General features: G+C 53.4%; 1 protein-coding gene across 1 annotated transcript in view; it reads left to right on the forward strand.

Moving 5' to 3' along the window:
- The window catches only part of LOC149522187 (C-type lectin domain family 2 member G-like), an 86,021-nt gene that overhangs the window by 51,411 nt on the left and 16,536 nt on the right, over positions 1-18,074 (forward strand). The gene's annotated exons all lie outside the window — the stretch shown is intronic.

Raw genomic sequence — 18,074 nt, forward strand, 5'->3', positions numbered from 1 at the left:
CGCTCTACATTGGGTGCTCCAGCAGGTGCTCACAGCAGGCCAGGACACTCAGAGCATGTGCTCATGGACAGCTGGGCGCTCTACGCTGGGAACTGTGCTCACGCTGCTCCAGCATCTCAGGCAGCAACATCGACTCTGAGACCCAGGAGTTAGGGGGTTGGGGCGGAGAGGGGGAATTTGGGAGTGCCTAGCTTGGCGGGGGAGGGGAGGGGAGGGCATTAGGTTGGAAGGGCCTGGCTTTGGGGGAGTGGATGGGGATTGGGATACAATGGAGGGATGGGAGTGCCTGGCTCTGGGGGAGAGGAAGGGGATATTTTGTTAAATTAAAAAAAATATATTCCTAAATAATCAAAAATGCATACTAATTTTATATCAAATGTCAATTTTTTGCAATTACATGAATAATATCTATGCAAAATCTCAAACTTACAATGTACCTGAAATTTTCAGAAGCCTGTTCTATTTGATTAACCATGCTCTGTACTTGTTTTTATTTCAACAAAACAAGTTATCATATAAAAAATTAAAAGTACCTTACATTTATATTTAAATTAATTTTGTAAAATTAATTTAAAGGTTTAAAATAAATACAAATAACAATTTTACACATCTAATTATTATAATACAGGCAGTCCCCGGGTTACGTACAAGATAGGGACTGTAGGTTTGTTCTTAAGTTGAATCTGTATGTAAGTCGGAACTGGCATCCAGATTCAGCCGCTGAATCTGGACACCAGTTCTGACTTACATACAGATTCAACTTAAGAACCCCAGGCGTCCCCAAGTCAGCTGCTGCTGAAACTGATCAGCAGCTGATTCCAGGAAGCCTGGGGCAGAGCAACTCTGCCTCGGGCTTCCTGTAGTCAGCCGCTGGTCAGTTTCAGCAGCGGCTAACTTGGGGACACCTGGGGTAGAGCAGCTCGGGTGCTGCTGGGTTAGTCCAGTAGCGCGGCTGCTCCTCGGCGCTACTGGACCAACCCAGCAGCACCCTAGCTGCTCTGCCCCAGGCATCCTGATTCAGCCACTGCTGAAACTGATCAGCAGCGGCTGAATCAGGACTCCTGGGGCTGAGCAGCTGGGGTGCTGCCGGGTTGGTCCAGTAGCGCCAAGGAGCGGTGCTGCGGGACCAACTGGCAGCACCCCACCTGCTCTACCACAGGCCCCGGGCTTTGCTCCACATCTCCCTGGTCTGCTGGGGGGGGGCACTAGCTGCGTCCCCCCCTCAGCAGACCAGGGAGGCGCTGAGCAAAGCCGCTCAGGACCCGGCCCGACCCGCGGCACTTCCAGCTGATCTGGAAGCGGCCGCGGGTCCGGCCCCGGGTCCTGCGCCGCTTTGCTGCCCGTCTCCCTGGTCTGCTGGCTCCCGCAGCAGACCAGGGAGACGGGGAACAGCTTTTCTCGCCCCGGAGGAGGCGGGCGGGGGGACCAGGCGTCCCGCCGCTCGAGTCCTCCGAGGCGAGAAAATCCCCGTTCGTAACTGCGGATCCGACATAAGTCGGATCCGCGTAACTCGGAGACTACCTGTATTACAAAATATACCTAAAAACCAGGTATCCATTATTGGTGCATTCTGCCTCACACCTTAAATGTGTTTTGGATTTGTTTGTTTTTGTTTGACAAACCCTAGGTGTCCCTGAAAGCTATCAGTTTTTGTTTATGCGGCCTTCAGTAGGCTTTGAGTTTGACATGCCTGCCGCAAACCATGAATAGTCTGGAGAAGCACCGATTGGCAGCCTGAGCCTTACAGTCGCTCTTAGTAATGCAAACTCAGGAGATGAACTCAGAAGATGAAGAGGGAAATATTTTAAATCATCTTCTGAGCCCTGACTCATTTCGGAAGGTTTAAAATGAGCAGCAGAGAAAGGGAGGCTCAGAGCCTCTGTGGAGGGGGCGTGGGAAGCCTGTAGCGCACATTTAACGGGCTCCAGCCTCTACTCCAGCTCTCCGCCTGGCTCCGGGGCTGATCGGAGCTGGGCGGTTCGGTGTCTCAGGCCGGGGCGGGAGGAGGCTGCAGCCAGAGGGCCGGGCAGGGAGCTGAGATCCGCGCACCCGCCTGTCTCACTCCCCGCCAGAACCCGGCTGCGGCTCCCGGTCCCCGCCCCACAGCGGCCTCTGCCGGGCCCGGGCAGAACTGCAGCCCCGCGCCCCGTGTGTGCAGAGTAAGAGACGGGCTGTGGCCGCAGCAGGAAACTGCCGGAGAAACCACAGAGCGAAACAGCAGCGCCGCCGTGTTTTACTGGCACTGGTTCAGTTCTGCCCTGGCTCACCCGGGCTCCCATTGCTGGAGCGGCAGCGCGTTCGCCCCCGCTCGCCCGGACCCGGCTCGGAGCGGCGCCCAGCCCGCCGCGGGGGGAGCAAAGGGCGCCCCGAACCCCCCCCCCCGTACAGCCCCCGGGCGCTGTGTGCGTGTCGCTCCCTCCCTTCCCCCTGCCCGTGGGGCTGCCCCCCAGTCACGGCCGCCCCAAGCGGAGCTCTGCTCCCGGCAGTTCGGGTCCAGCCCCGGGGAGAAGCAAATCCCCCCCCCCGTAATCCAGGGGTCCGCGTGATCCCTCCACCCCCGTCTGCCCTGCCCCAGCCCCCCGCGCGTCTTCCAGCCCAGCTCTGTGAGCGACGAGTCCCGCTTCCCTCCTGCCCCCCAAGCCGGGTCCCCCAGCGCTCCCCAGCCCCTCGGCAGCGCGGAGCGGACCCTGCACCCAGCCTGAGCCCGGCGCGGGTCCTGCGGGCCAAGAGACGGGTTGGAAACGCACCAGCGTCGCTTCTAACCTTCTAGGTTTGGGGAGCTTCTGTGCAGAGGGGGTAGCGCTGCTGCTGCTTTTCCGCTGGGGGGAGACTCGCAGGGCATCGCTCCTGGCTCAGACCCGCCTCTGCGCTGGACGGATGTCCACTGCTCCCCGCAGGCGCTAGTACGCCAGTAGAGCCTCTCTCAGGCCGGGCCAGGGCCGGTGCAGCACCGGCTTTAGGAAGTGCAGGGCTCAATTCGAACAGTTTTGATGGGGCTCCGGCCCCCAGGATTTTTTGTTGAAAAAAAAGCCCCACACGCCACACAAAAGTTTCAATACATTGCCTCATAGATTATACATCTCAAGTTGGTTAAGCGGGACTTTATTGTACACCTCACCTGTATGTTTTTAAAACTTTATCTCCCTTCCTTTTTATTCAGCAAAATCTTTCAGTATATTGCCTAACTCTAAGCTCTGCATTACTTCGCATTCAATTGATATGATTGCCAAACTGTTTAATCGGTCTTCCTGCATTATTGATTGCAGATATGTTTTAATTAGATTTAGCTTCGAGAAGCGCCTCTCTCCTGAGGCTACAGTTACTGGAATAGTCAGTAAGATTCGAATTGCTATAAATAAATTTGGGAATTCTGTTGATCGGTTATTATATGCAAGAAATTGAAGCATTTTTAGGGGGTTTCTACAGTCAGATGGAAGAATTGGCTTTAATGCTTCCAGTCCTTTTGAGTTTTCGTGCTCTGCCAATCTTGTATGAATATTAGACCAGTCATTAAAACCATTAGATGCTAATGAACTTGTCACATTAGAGCAAAAAAATCTTACACTAATAACAAAAGATCTTGTCAGCTGACACTGAATATATCACCCGTGGACGAGCTACAATTTCACCATTTGAAAGTTTCCTTTTTCAGTGAAACTTTGAGAAGTGTTTCCCAATCTTATTTTTAGGGAAATCTTCTACAGCAATTTTAGGTGGCCCTTGTTTTACTAAATACTCCCTGATTTGCTGGCTAATGTATTCTGGCCAAGTTGCAGGATCATCAGATATTTCTATCTGTCAGCAGAGTTGAAGTTGCCTTTCTGCTCTGGATCTAAGCCACTCTCATCTCCATTATCAGAAAAGCATTCCTGACCCTCAGTACCTTCAGCATCAGTTATAACCCTTTTTGTAGTCTTCTCTTCACGGTGACTGTCTTGAGTGTCTGCTTCAGACTGATTTTGGCTCTTCAAATTCTTCGTCACTGCTGTTGTTCTCTCTCTGTGTCATATGTTCGATTGGAGAATTTTCAATCATATCTGCATCTTCACTGAGCTCTTCTGGCTCAACAGTAGAAGCAGATCTGCTGAAATACTTGTTTAAAGCACCCTTTTGCTTCTGTGTTTCAACTGCCTTTGCCTTGTATATGGCTCTTTTCTTACTCCCACTTGGGTACTTTCTACCAATGTCTCTTGATCTCTTTCCCATATTGATAGAAGTCACCACGTTCTAAAAGAATATTAATCATAGATTTTCACTTTCATATTAGGAAAATAATTTGTTTTGATCAGTGTACAACTGATTTTCAGATGTAGGGTCTGGGGGAGAGGAGAGTGCAATGATGCTGTGGCCAGATGGGGGCTTGGCCCCAATTGGGGGTTTGTTGGCAAGGCTTCATTTTTAAATAAAATACTATGTCAAACAAAAAGTTTCTATGTTGTCTTTATTTCTGAGAAGGGCAGGGAACCTGTTTTGAGTCAGAGGTCACTGACCCACGGAAAAGTCAGTTGGGGCCACACAAGTGAGATGCAAAAAAACCCTCTTCCAACCCCCCCTCCTCCCACCAAGCTTCACTAGTGTGGCCCCAACTGTGTTGGAGGGAGCAGGGGATATAGTACCGGGGACAGGTTTCTGTAGCTGGCGAGAGGGGAGAGAGAATGGGAGAGGGGAGATAGAACAGGGGGCCAGGAGGGGAGAGGTAATGGGGGGCCAGTTGAGACAGGTTTCTGCAGCCGGGGAGAGGGAACAGGGGACCAGTGGGGACAGGTTTATGCGACGGGGGAGAGGGAACAGGGGAGAGGGAACAGGAGGAGAGTGGGGGCAGAGAGTCCTCTGCACAGGAAAGCCGGCCAAACCCCCCTCCCGCAGCACAGACAAAATCCCTGTGCTTGACTCACCCCTCCTGAGTCCTGCTGTCACGGTGCTGCAGGGAAGCCGCCAGTGCCGCGCTCCTCCTCCGGGGACAACACCCACTATCGCATGCCCGGGACGCTAAACAGCTGTGGGAGGGGAGCAACCAGCGCACTTCCAGAATCTCCGGAAGTGGCATGAAGCTGCAGGAAGGACTTCCGTCCACCCCGGAGAAGCCGGCACTATGCTGGAGGTAGGTAGTGGGGCTTCTCGGGAGTGGGGGGAGAATGAGGGGTGGGAGGTCTCAAACGCCTCTCAATCGACTGGTCAAGGCATTGCGATCAACCAGTCGATCGCGATCGACGGGTTGGTGATCACGGACTTAGAACGTGGAGTTGCTGTCTCAGACTAGCCGAGGGCTGTGCTTAAAGGGACCCGACCCCCACCCCGGACAGACAGTTCTCAGGGTTCCCCGCTTGCTTGTCTACCTCGATGAGGGACAGCAAAGCAGTCCTGACTTGGAGTGCCCTGAGTGCCCACACTCGGCACGTCACAGCACTCGGCCATCAGCCCGGCTGCACTTGCCGCAGGCTGCCATCTGGGGGGGTTAATCAGGGGGCTGCAGGGAGGTTCCATCCCGAGGAGATCGCAGAGCCACCCTAGTCCTACCCATCAGGGGCTCGTACCCCATTCCTCCCTCACCTCCTTCCACTTGCCCCTCCCTAGACCCCCTTCCTGATGTAAAAAATAAAGGACACGTGTTCAAAAATAGAAACTCTCTTTATTGAACAAAACTCGGGGAGACTGGGAAAAGGAGGTGGGAGAGGAGAAGAGAGAGGGTGGGAGAGGGGAGGGCAACTAAAATGATCAGGGATTTGGAACAGGACCCATATGAAGAGAGGCTAAAGACACTGGGACTTTTCAGATTAGAAAAGAAGAGACTGAGGGGGGATATGATAGAGGTCTATAAAATCATGAGTGGTATGGGAGGGTGCATAAAGAAAAGTTCTTCATTAGTTCCCATAATATAAGGACTAGAGGACACCAAATGAAATGAATGGGTAGCAGGCTTCAAACTAATAACAGAAAGTTCTTCTTCACAAAGCAAATATCCAACCTGTGGAACTCCTTGCCACAGGAGGCTGTGAAGGCTAGAACTATAACAGAGTTTAAAGAGAAGTTAGATAAAGTCATGGAGGTTGGGTCCATGGAGTGGTATTAGCCAGGGGGGTAGAAATGGTGTCCCTGGCCTCTGTTTGTGGAAGGCTGGAGATGGATAGCATGAGACAAATGGCTTGGTCATTGTCTTCGGTCCATCCCCTCCAGGGTACCTAGTGTTGGCTGCTGTTGACAGACAGGCTCCTGGGCTAGATGGACCTTTGGTCTGACCCAGTACGGCAATTCTAAGCTCAGGGCCGGGGGGTCTCACTGGATCACCTTGATTTTCATGCAAACCTGCTCCTGGGTGGCCAGGCTGGCAGCTATGCTGCCCTAGACAGCCACTTTCCTGTGCCTAGTGCAGAGGACGTGGACGTTGGAGGCTCCCCCAAACCTGGATGAGGTCCACGACCTCCGCACTAGACCAGGCAGGTGCCTCTTGCGGCCCTGAGCAGTCTCCTGGGAGTTGCCAGCCTGGTCCCGGGAAGAGGCAGAGGGCTGGGTGGCAGCGGGTGGCTGGCTCGAGCCGTGCCAGGTGCAGGGTCTGCTGGCTGGGTGCTGACAGGCTTGCACCTGGCACGGGCACCATTGCCAGACCGTGGCCCTTTAAGGGTTCCAGGGCCAGGAGGGGGGCAGACAAGTTTCCCTGGTTGTGCCCAGAGTGGCCACCAGGGCAAGCTGGGGAGGGCTAGCCTCCCACTAGTTTGAATTAAGTGGCTACACAGCCCTTAATTCGAACTACTTAATTCGAACTAGGCATTAGTCCCCGTAGAATGAGGTTTACCTAGTTCGAATTAAATGCTCCGCTAGTTCGAATTAAGTTCGAACTAGCAGTTTGCCTGTGTAGCGCCTATGAAAGTTAATTCAAACTAACGTCTGTTAGTTCGAATTAACTTTGTAGTGTAGACATACCCTTAGAGAGGTGGGATAAAAATATTGTAAATACAGGCAGTCCCCGGGTTACATGGATCCGACTTACATTGGATCCCTACTTACAAACGGGGTGAGGCAACCCCGCACTAGCTGCTTCCCCCCAGCAGACCAGTGAGACGCGAAGCTAGCCGGAAAGGGGAAAGCTTTTCAAAAGGGAAGACGAGACAAAGGGGGGAGGGGATTCACCTTTGTGCGCAAGGGAAGCTGAGCCCTTTGTTATGGGTACTGAACCCTTCTGGAAATCCTGATCTTAGTGCTGCATGAAGAAAACAGCCTTGGTGTTCTGGAACTACGAGTAGTTATAAAGTCACAGTTTCAGTTATAAAATCACACATTGTACCTTCCCAGTTTCAGTTTCTGTAGTGGGGGTGTGCATGTGCTCATAGCAATACTACTGACTTCGTGTCCCTTAGTACCCATGGAAACTTCCCTCCTGGTGCATGGGGATGAAAGAAGGAGTAGAGATTCTACTGCAAAGTCACCTCATCCATTCACCTATTCCTCTTCCCCAAGATCCATGCTCCAGTGTGGGCCAGGGCTGTGCACGGGTCTTTAACGCCAGAGGTGAAGGTATAAAAGCAGACGGAGCAGAAAGCGGCCCTGTGCTTAGATCACTACACTGTGCCTCCTCCTCAGTGCAAAGCACCCACCAATGTAAGTACAATTTCTTACATCTCACCTCATGAACTTCTTAGTACATGTAAATAACAGACTCCGGGGCAGTCCCAGCCTCCTCTCCCCCAACATCTCTGCTCATCTCCACTTTATTAGAGCTCAGTTCTTCACACACAAACACTGAACTGCTGCCCTTAGGCATCTCCTGCTTTGCTGCACATTGGGTGTCTGCTCACCTCCGTTCAGAGCAGTCAATCTGCCCAGGCCTTAATAGGGATATACAGCATCTCTGCTGCCTTTATGTCTGTCCCCGGTTATTCCCTAGAACAGCATTTCCCAAAGTATGGGCTGTGGGGAAAAAATCCCAGGGCTCAGCATGGCTGCCAGGGTGCTCCAGGCTCCTGGAGAGCCCATGCGGCACCTGGTCCCCCAAGGCCTGGGCCAGGTTGGGCGGAGGATGCAGCCGCATGTTTTGGGCTCCCGGCAGAGGCGTGGGGGGGGGGGGGCAGTTGCGCCCGGGGGTCACACTAGGGGGCGCCAGGCTGGGGTGGGACCAGAGTCACTCTGCATAGAGCTACATTTGGCTCCATGTTATTTGTGACCTTCCTTCCTTCTTGCGTTTTCTGGCTCCTAGTGAACAGCCCTGGGCAGTTCCCCCCCGCTTCTTGGCACACCCCCGCCCCTGTAGCAGTGTGTCTCGCTGCAACGCCCCCTGACTGTCAAACCATCTCCCAGCCACAGAAACTGCATCCGCCCCCCTTCCTCCCCGGGCAGTGACAGCCCCGCAGCCCGGCCTGTGGGCGGCTACAGTGACGCACGAAGCGCCTGCTGGGCTCCCTTGACACCCCCCGACCGGCGGCCGCGGCACCATCGCGAGAGGCGGGTCTGAGCCGGGAGCAGAAACAGGCGAGTCCCGCCCCTGCTGACAGGCAGCAGCAGCTCCACCCCCCGCCCCCCGGTCCAGGTCCGTAGCTAACTGGGGAGTCTCCGAGCCGCAGGAGCCGCGCGCCGGGCTCAGCTGGGTGCAGGGTCCGCTCCGCGCTGCCGAGGGGCTGGTGAGCGCTGGGGGACCCGGGTTGGGGGGCGGGAGGGGACGGGACTCGCCGCGCTCAGAGCCGGGCTGCGGGGCGCTCTGGGGGGCAGGGGAGGAACTAGGGGCTGGGAGACGCGCGGGGGAGGGGTCACCCCATGTCGGGGATCACGCGGACCCCTGGATACTCGCGGGGGGGGGGGGGATTTGCTTCTCCCCGGGGCCGGTCCTGAGCTGCCAGGAGCAGAGCTCCGCTTGGGGCGGGCGTGACTGGGGGGCAGCCCCACGGGCAGGGGGAAGGGAGGGAGCGACACGCACACAGCGCCCGGGGGCTGGGGCTGTACGGGGGGGGCGGGTTTCGGGGCGCCTTTTGCTCCCCCCGCGGCGGGCTGGGCGCCGCTCCGAGCTGGGTCCGGGCGAGCGGGGGCGAACGCGCTGCCCTGGGGCTGCCGCTCCAGCAATGGGAGCCCCGGGTGAGCCAGGGCAGAACTGAACCAGTGTCAGTAAAACACGGCGGCGCTGCTGTTTCGCTCTGTGGTTTCTCCGGCAGTTTCCTGCTGCGGCCACAGCCCGTCTCTTATGTTGCACACACGGGGCGCGGGGCTGCAGTTCTGCCTGGGCCCGGCAGAGGCCGCTGTGGGGCGGGGACCGGGAGCCGCAGCCGGGTTCTGGCGGGGAGTGAGACAGGCGGGTGCGCGGATCTCAGCTCCCTGCCCGGCCCTCTGGCTGCAGCCTCCTCCCGCCCCGGCCTGAGACACTGATCCGCCCAGCTCCGATCAGCCCCGGAGCCAGGCGGAGAGCTGGAGTAGAGGCTGGAGCCCGTTAAGTGTGCGCTACAGGCTTCCCACGCCCCCGCCACAGAGGCTCTGAGCCTCCCTTTCCCTGCTGCTCATTTTAAACCTTCCGAGATGAGTCAGGGCTCAGAAGATGATTTAAAATATTTCCCCTCTTCATCTTCTGAGTCTCTAGGGTGGAACCGGGGCACATTTTCAGACGTGTCTCTGCATCCGCAAAGGCTGGAAACATTCCTTCATTAAAACAAATGAAAACTCTGATTCTGCCCTGATTGTTTGCCCTCAGGAGCTGGGCTCTGGAAAACACCAACTCTCCTAACATCAGAGGTGGCAACAGGGAGTGAGACTTTCCCAGCAGTCTGGGGATTTAGAAACATCACAATCCCTATTGCAGCAGTGCCTGGGTGACCCATCTGGCATTACAGCCCCGGTGAACACTAATCTTCCTGTGAGCATGTGCGCAGAGCAGCCTGGCTGACTGTGAGCAGTTGCTGCGGCGCTGTGAGCAGGCACTCTGCCATGTGCTCTGAGCAACCTGAACTTCATTCTTTTATTAAAATGTCCTGGCGGGCCACAAAAAATGTTGATTGGGCCACATGCAGCCCTCCAAACACCTTTGACATGCCTGGTTTGGGGGATACAGTTACTTCATGTGCAGCACCTTGAAGCAAATAGCCCTTGATTCCAGGTGGCATCCAAAATCCTACAATCCTTCCAGTTTATTGTCTGACTGGATCACAGGGGCGGGTGTGGGAGATTCTGTGATGGGCAGGAGGTCAGATTAGCTGCTTGTGATGGGCCCTGTCAGCTTTACAATCTGCGCTTTGCTTAATAATGTTCTGTTGCTTCCTTTGCAGGAACATTCCCTGGGTCTACGGACAGTCTCCCTGCGCGCTGACTGATCAGATAAGTATTATTCAGTCGCTAACCTTCCTGGAGCAAACTCACCGTTCCCAGCCTTGGCTCCCATTAGGTTACTGTTGGTTTTTTAGAGGATCTTTCTGCTCTCTCCCCTCAGGTCCAGCGCAAGCGACCAGCTCACCATTGGCCCCAGGTAACGACAACTGGTTTATCTGACGACGAAGGAGGATTCGGCTGCCCATCATTAGCTAGGGAGAGGTCAGGAATCACAGAATCAGATAGGATTGCCAGGTGCCCAGTACTGACCTGGACAGTCCGGTATTTTTCACCTGCTGTCCGGAAAAAAATTCAGAAAATACCAGACACCTGAAATGTCCGGTATTCTCCCCCCCCCCCCCCCCCCCCCCGGCCAGGAGGTGAAAATACTGGACACCTGGCAACCCTACAAACACTCAGTGCCCAGTCTCCTCCCGCCTCTCCTCCCCTTCCACCAAGGTCCCCTCCAGACCCCTGCCCCCAGACCTCATGCTTACCTGGTTCCGCATGGAAGCTAGGTTCTAAGAACACAAAATAGCTGCAGGCAAGAAGACCAAGGGGAAGCAATGCCTCCCCTGGGTCTTGGTGCTCAATCACTCCCCTGTTCCTATCCCTATTCTGAGTGCACTCACTCTGAAAAGGACCGTGCTGTTTTAATGCTGCTGTTTATTTTATTTTTATTTTATTTTATTACTTAATAAGTCTTGGAATCTTTTTCTTTTTCTCTCAACAACTTTGGTCTCCTCCCCGCTTATTTTTCTTCAACATTTTTTTTCCTGGTGTTTTTTTGAGGGGGGTGGGGTGTTCGGTATTTTTGGTTCAACCATCTGGCAACCCTAGAATCAGATGTGAATCAGGTGAGCAGTTTTCCTTCCAAGTGACCCCTGGGGATGCAGGCCAAGCTGTTCTGGGAAAGGTTACAAGATCACTTTGTAGCTCCCCTGTTCTTTGATGCTCTGAGAAATCTATAAACTCAGGAGCTGGGTGGGAGCAAGGCCCAACTCCTCAGTGATATTTAGGTGCCTGACCCACAATCTGAAGGGCTGTTTGATCCCATGTGTCTGTCTCTCTAGTAGAGAGAGAGGGGTTCCCCAGTTGCAAGGAATTTTCCAGCTTTGGTTTCCTCTCTCCATGAGTAGCTATGAGCACAATGAGAAGCTACAGCTGGTCTTAAAGTTTAGGGGCTCTCAGCCTTGGAGGGTTTAGATTGGGTGTCAAACGGTTGCATTCGTACTGCCCTAAACGAGAGTGGGGTCCCAACGAGCTGGCAGGTCTTGTGGGTTGGAGGCCTGATCTGGAAAAGTTGAAGCTCTCCTGGCTAGAACCGTGCATCTGTCCAAGTAATGAGACATCAGGAGTGAGTCTGTGAGTGGAATTGATCAGGTCCAGATAAAGGCCCCGATTAGGGCCCTGGCTCCTGTTTTCGTGTTACCATCACAGATTGCGTCTTTTCTTTTTCTTTCTTTTTTTTTTAGGGTTGAGTCCTTGGGAAGACAAGTTTGGAATTATAGCCTGAGAGTCAGCGACACAGAAACATCTGTCGGAGTGATCATGCTCTGGGCTCTGCCCCATGCATCTTGTTGGAGTGTTAACCCCATGGCCTGCTGTTGGAGGACCCCCATCAAGACAACTCCATCAAGGAATCTACATGGGGCAAGAGGGGCAGAGTGCAGGGTGGGAGGTGCAGGAGCAGGACCCACAGGAAACGACACCAGCCCTGCACTGTCTCCTTGTCCCCTGCATCTTGGGAAGAAGGCGACACACAGACCCTGGACTGGGGATTATGGACTTTGTGAGCCCCAGAACCAAGGGGAGAAGCTGGGATGAGGATTGTGACCCAGGAAGGGTGAAGAGCTCGTGGAGTTTCATTTCCATTTGCTTACCCTGGAAGAGGGAGGACACGTGTTCGTGCAGTGACTGTGAAGAGCTAATCAGAATTTACTGCAGAACTGCTGAGGGAAACTAGTAAATTGAGGAACAGGATCACCTGATGCCAGGCCAGGTAAGGGCCTTACAGAGGCCAGTGTGTGGTAACTTGTGGCTAGTTGGCGTTTCGGATGCAACATTTCGTGCTGCTATGGGAAGTGTCGAGGGGTTCTGTCTTTGAGGTTTTGTGTTGCTGCCCATCCACCATATAAACCGGGCCATTTTCCTTTGTCTCCCCAGAAGGCTAAGAGCTTGTTTTACTTCAGTGTTATGTAGTGATGCATCTCACCATGTTGTTTGGGGTTTTTCTATATAAAAATTATAGCCAAGCTCCTACTGGTCTTCCCAGTGTCTCTGGCCCAGCTTTGTGTTATGGGGTGAAAGCTCCATGTTCAGGGTTTAGGGCCTGGTTGGCTGATTTGGGTTGTCTTGACTTGGGGGCAGTAGGGTAGATGGAAGAGTTACTGCTGTGGGTCATTCCTTTAATGGTGGAATTATGAAAGGGAAGGTTTGGCAGCCATCACAGGAGCTGGGTGGCTCCCATGTAAAATCAGTCACTGTTGTGAAGTCCTTAATAGTCTTCATAAAGTCTGCAGGGCTTTTCCTGGGCATTTAGGTTGGTGGTTTTGGCCTGTTTCCAGTGGTTAGTTGGTTTGAGCTCTGTTCTCTTGACTGTCACTCTTGTCACGGTGGAAAGATCCTTTCTGTATTTCTTGAAATGGGCTTTTACCTTTTGATGCTGGGCTGTCTGTTTATATTAGGGCAGGCTGAGGAAGTTTACCCTGCTCTTGAGATACAAGGTGATGGTGAAGCTGCTCATATCCTCTGGTACAGGGGTTGGCAACCTTATCAAGCCACAGAGCCAAACTACCCAAAAATTCAGAACACGTGGTTAACAGAGCCGTATAAGAATGTCCGTTTGCATGACTGAAAATATACAATGTAATAGTATTGATAATTGACATGATGACTAATAATGACATAAATGAGCCATTGTCCTCACTGACTATTTAATGGGGCTGCTGCTGCTGCATCTTTTTGCAAATTTCTTTGAAATTTACATCATAACTGGCCAAATCCATCTTCATGCAGGCATTCAGGTGTCTTCTGTCAATCTGATTACAGGGGGCTGCGGATGTGGGGGTACAGGAGACTGGGTTGGGAAGCACAAGGGGCTCAGGGCAGCTGATTTGGGCACAGGGTTGGCGTGCAGGAGTGTTAGGGCAGTGGACTGGACATGTGAGTGTGTAGGAGTTTGGGGATGTGGCAGTATGAGGGGTTCAGTGTAGTGTGGGCTCAGGTGTGTGAGCGGTTCAAGGTTGTGGTGTGGTGGGGTGCAGGAATGTTATGACAGTGCAGACAGATGGAGGCTGGGCCACAATTGGAGCTTGCTGGCCAGGCTAATTTTTAAATCAAGTAAAATGATGATGTCCAACACAAGGTTTCAACATTGTCTTTATGGCAGGGGTGGGGAACCTTTTCTGGGTTGGGGGTCACTGACCCACAGAGAAAACAGTCGGGGACCACACAAGTAAGAGAACCACCCTCTGAAAAACCCCAGTCCTCACTGATGTGGCCCTCAACTGGAACACCTCACTCCCCTAGTGCTCCAGCCCTATGGTGGGGGGTGGGAAGGGAGCTCTGCGGTTCAAGGCCTCAGGCCAGATTTCAGGGTTAGTGGATTTTGTGCCCCCCACTCCCAGGCTGTGAGGTGGGGCCAAAAATGAGTGTGTGGGATCGGGCCCCCAGTGACTGGGATAGGGATGGAGGTGCAGGATCTGTGTAGGAGATGGAGTGTTGGAGGGGGTGAGTTCTGGGTGGGAGGTGGGGTTCAGGAGCAGGCTAGGGGAAGGGAGTCTGGCCCAGGGGAAGGGGCAGGAGTGAGCTGGGAGGGCACTTGTTTTCACTCTGCATTGCAGCACCATGTAACGCGGCCTCTTGCTGCTCCCATTCTCCAGATGGAAGCCTCCAGGAAGGGGAAGCTTCCAGGAACTATGTACCAGGGAAAAGAAAAGGGCAGCACACAGAGCCAGAGTTTTTCCAGGATTCCAGAGATCCCGGGAAAAACTCTTCCACATCCAGGGATGGGTTTGTTCTTCCGCTTTTTTTAGTGGAAGAGCAAACATGCTCTTTCGGTAACCCCAAGGGGGATTCTGAAAGAAGGGGTTTATCCTGACATTTGGTCCATTCTAGACAGGCCAAATGTTGGGAAAACTTCTTTGCACAGAAGAACTGAGGGGGAAAAAAAGGGGCAGTGTAGAGCGTATTAGAGCTGGGGATAGCAAGTGATGGAGAGGAGGAGAATAGAGAGGGTGGGACTTCAAGGAAGGGGTGGGATCTTGGGGGAAGGATGGGCCCGATCTTCACTTGTTCTGAGATTTTAAAAGTGATCTTGGATGTAAAAAGGTTGGAGACCACTGAGCTAAATGAATTTTTACTTGATTCTTCACGGCTGAGGATATTGGGGAGATTCCCAAACCTGAGCCATTCTTTTTAGGTTACACATTTGAGGAATTATCCCAGATTGAGGTGTCATTAGAGGAGGTTTTGGAACAAATTGACACACTTAACAGTAACAAGTCACCAGGACCAGAGGGCTTTCACCCAAGAGTTCTGAAAGGAATCAAATGGTAAAGTGGGGAGCTATTAATTGTGGCTTGTAGCCGATCCTTTCAGTCCGTTTCTGTACCTAATGATTGGAAGATAGCTAATGTCATGCCAATATTTAAAAAGGGCTCTAGAGGTGATCCTGGCAGTTATAGACCTGTAAGTCTAACGTCAGTACCAGGCAAATTAGCTGAAACTATAGTAAAGAATAAAATAGTAAGACACATGGATGAACATAATGTGTTTGGAGAAAGTCAACATGGTTTCTGTTAAGGGAAATCCTGCCTCTAATCTGCTAGACTTTTTTTTTGGGGGGGAGGGGTAGGTCAACAAACATGTGGACTAGGGGGATCCAGTGGCTCTAGTGTACTTAGATTTACAGAAAGCCTTTGACAAGGTCCCTCACCAAAGGCTCTTAAGTAAATTAAGTTGTCATGGGATAAGAGGGAAGATCCTTTTGTGGACTGAGAACTGGTTAAAAGAGAAGAAACAAAGGGAATAAATGGTAAATTTTCTGAGTGGAGAGGGGTAACTAGTGGTGTTCCCCAAGGGTCAGTCTTGGGACCAGTCCCATTCAACTTATTCATAAATATGATCAAGAGAAAGGGGTAAACAGTGAGGTGGCAAAATTTGCAGGTGATACCAAACTGCTGTGTGTGGTGGTCACTGCAATGTAGGGCCACCCCACTGCGCAACAACCCCTGCCCCCCTCCAGTACAGGCAGGTCCCAGGGCACACGCAGCACCTGGTGCGCAGGGAAAACTCAGGCTCCGAGTCGGTCCCAGCCTCACGTTGTTACTCACAGCGCCCCTCAGGTGAGCTGCTGTGAGCACAGCGGGATGGTTACAGGGCCTAGGCTGGGGGGGGTCGGTTACACGAATGGAAACTGCAGCGCGGGGACACACTCTCTCGCGGCGGTGGCCAGGCCCGTGTAGCGTTGACAGCTCCTGAGCGTTTGCCACTTGGCGCTGTTTTGGGGGCACTGAGCGAGCGCAATAGTTCTTTTGCAGCCAGTGCCCCTCACCCTGCCCACACCGGGGAAGGGATAGCTCAGTGGGTTGAGCTTTGGCCTGCTAAACCCAGGGTTGTGAGCTCAATCCTTGAGGAGGCCACTTAGGGATTTGGGGCAAAAATCTGTCGGGGATGGTGCTTGGTCCTGCTGTGAAGGCAGGGGACTGGACTGATGACCTGTCAACCTCCCTTCCAGTTCTAGGAGATGGGCATCTCCAGTCCTTTCATTTCTATTGCACTGAAGCAGCCGGGGCCTGCCCCGCCCCAGGGGAGGGCCAGATAAGTCTGCGGTGGGCGCTGACATATTCGCGGTGGCTGGGCTGCGCTCAGGAGGGGAGGGGCTGAGCTGTACTTGCTGCGCGCTCATACGGTCGGGCCAGGCTGCGCTGCGCGCTCATAGGATGGTCCCGCGGTCCCATAGGATGGCTGCCGAGGGGCCGGTGAGCGGGGGACCCGGGCTGGGAGTATTGGGGGCTAGAGGAGGGGCGGCCGCAGAGCCAGGGGGGGCGCTGTGGGGGGCAGGGAGGAACTAGGGGCTGGACGGCGTGGGGGGGGGCGCGTTGTTGAGGGGGTCACCCTGTGTCGGGGGATCACGTGGGGATAACGCGGGGGGGGGGTTTGCTTCTCCCCGGGGCTGGGTCCGAGCTGCCGGGAGCGGAGCGCCGCTCGGGGCGGGTGTGACTTGGGGGGCAGCCCCACGGGCAGGGGCGGGTTTCGGGGCGCTCGGCCCCAACTGCCTCCGCTCCCCTTCCCCACGGCGGGTCTGGGCGAGCGGCGCGGGGTGAGCCCGGCTCTCGGGCAGCCCCTGGTATGCCGGTGGCGCTGCGGGGCTCAGGCTGTTCGTGTGTCTGCCCGTTTCCGCGTCGCTTCCCTGCTCGCCCCTCGCTGCAACCTCCCCCCCCCCCCCCGGCCTGTCAGACACTGACCCGCCCGGCTCCCATCAGCCCCGGAGCCAGGCAGAGAGCTGGAGCAGGAGCCCGTTAAATGGGCGCTACAGGCTCCCCCCTGCACGGAGGGGCTGAGTTCATTTTCAGCATGTCTAAAGGGGGAGGGGGAGTCCAAAAAAAGTTTTTAAAATTCGCTCTGCCCCCCTCCCCCTTCACCTTCTGACTTCCCAGCCTTTAGGTTGGGACCCGGTCACATTTTCAGACTTTTTCGGTGTCCACAAAGCCTGGGAACTAAGGGTGTTAAAATGTGCCTATTCAGAGAAACACCTAGCAACTGACTCTTTTAGTAGTTCCGTGTTTAGGGGCGGGGGGTGGGCACCGAGTTGCCTTCCCCACCCATCCTCACCCAGAGGCAGCCCAGGGTCATCGTTAACCATTTCCACGTTTACTGGAAACATAGCTGCTTATTTGTTTGCACTTGTCACGTGGTTCGATTTTTAGATCCAATGGAAAGCAGAAGCAAAAAGCAGGACCATGTAGCACTTTAAAGACTAGGCAGAGTCTTTCACTGTAGTCAGTGCAGTATGTTGATCTTAATGGATTGTTCACTTTCAGTCCTTTGGGTACGATGTCCATCTTCTTGCACTTGGATAGAAAGATGATGTCTGCCTGTATCTGTGCGAGTTTCTTCGTATGGTTGATGGATTTCCATTCCAAACGGCTAAATGTAGTGCCTTGCATGTAGAATAGTGATAGAAATGTAGCCGTGTTAGTCTGGGGTAGCTGAAGCAAAATGCAGGACAATGTAGCACTTTAAAGCAGGGCTTTCCAGAGAGACTTATTTATTGCAAGCTTTAAGTAGTTAACATACTTGTTTACATTTTATAAGCCTTAAAAACAATAACTACACAAATGAAACTGTAAATACTATAAATTCTAAAGGAATGAATACAGTGCAAAGCGATGCAAAAGCAATTCATTAAATATTATTATAACACAATAATTAAGCCTTGTTCACTTATACTTCACCTGTCTGCTACCTACAGAACCAGGCAGGAGGTTGTGGTTCCTTTGATTCCTGTCCTGTGGGGACACCAAGCAGCCCGGTGTGAAGAGGTCCATTGCTTCTAGTTACAACAAGCAGGACCTGTGGATCAATTCTGCTCCCTCACTCCCACTAATGATCTTTTTTTACACCTATATTCATACTCGTGTGCAGGGGGCAGGAAGCAGTTAGATTGGAGCAGTCCCTGCCTGGGATTGGTGTGGGTGCGTTCCAGCTCAGCAACCCTCAAGCTAACAACCCTGCCTGCCCCCTTTTCATCAGTTAACTGGTTAAACTTAACCTTTGACTGGTTAACAAATTAT

Source organism: Pelodiscus sinensis, chromosome 19, assembly GCF_052426305.1.
Source record: "Pelodiscus sinensis isolate ZL-2025 chromosome 19, ASM5242630v1, whole genome shotgun sequence".
NCBI classification, from domain to species: Eukaryota; Metazoa; Chordata; order Testudines; family Trionychidae; genus Pelodiscus; species Pelodiscus sinensis.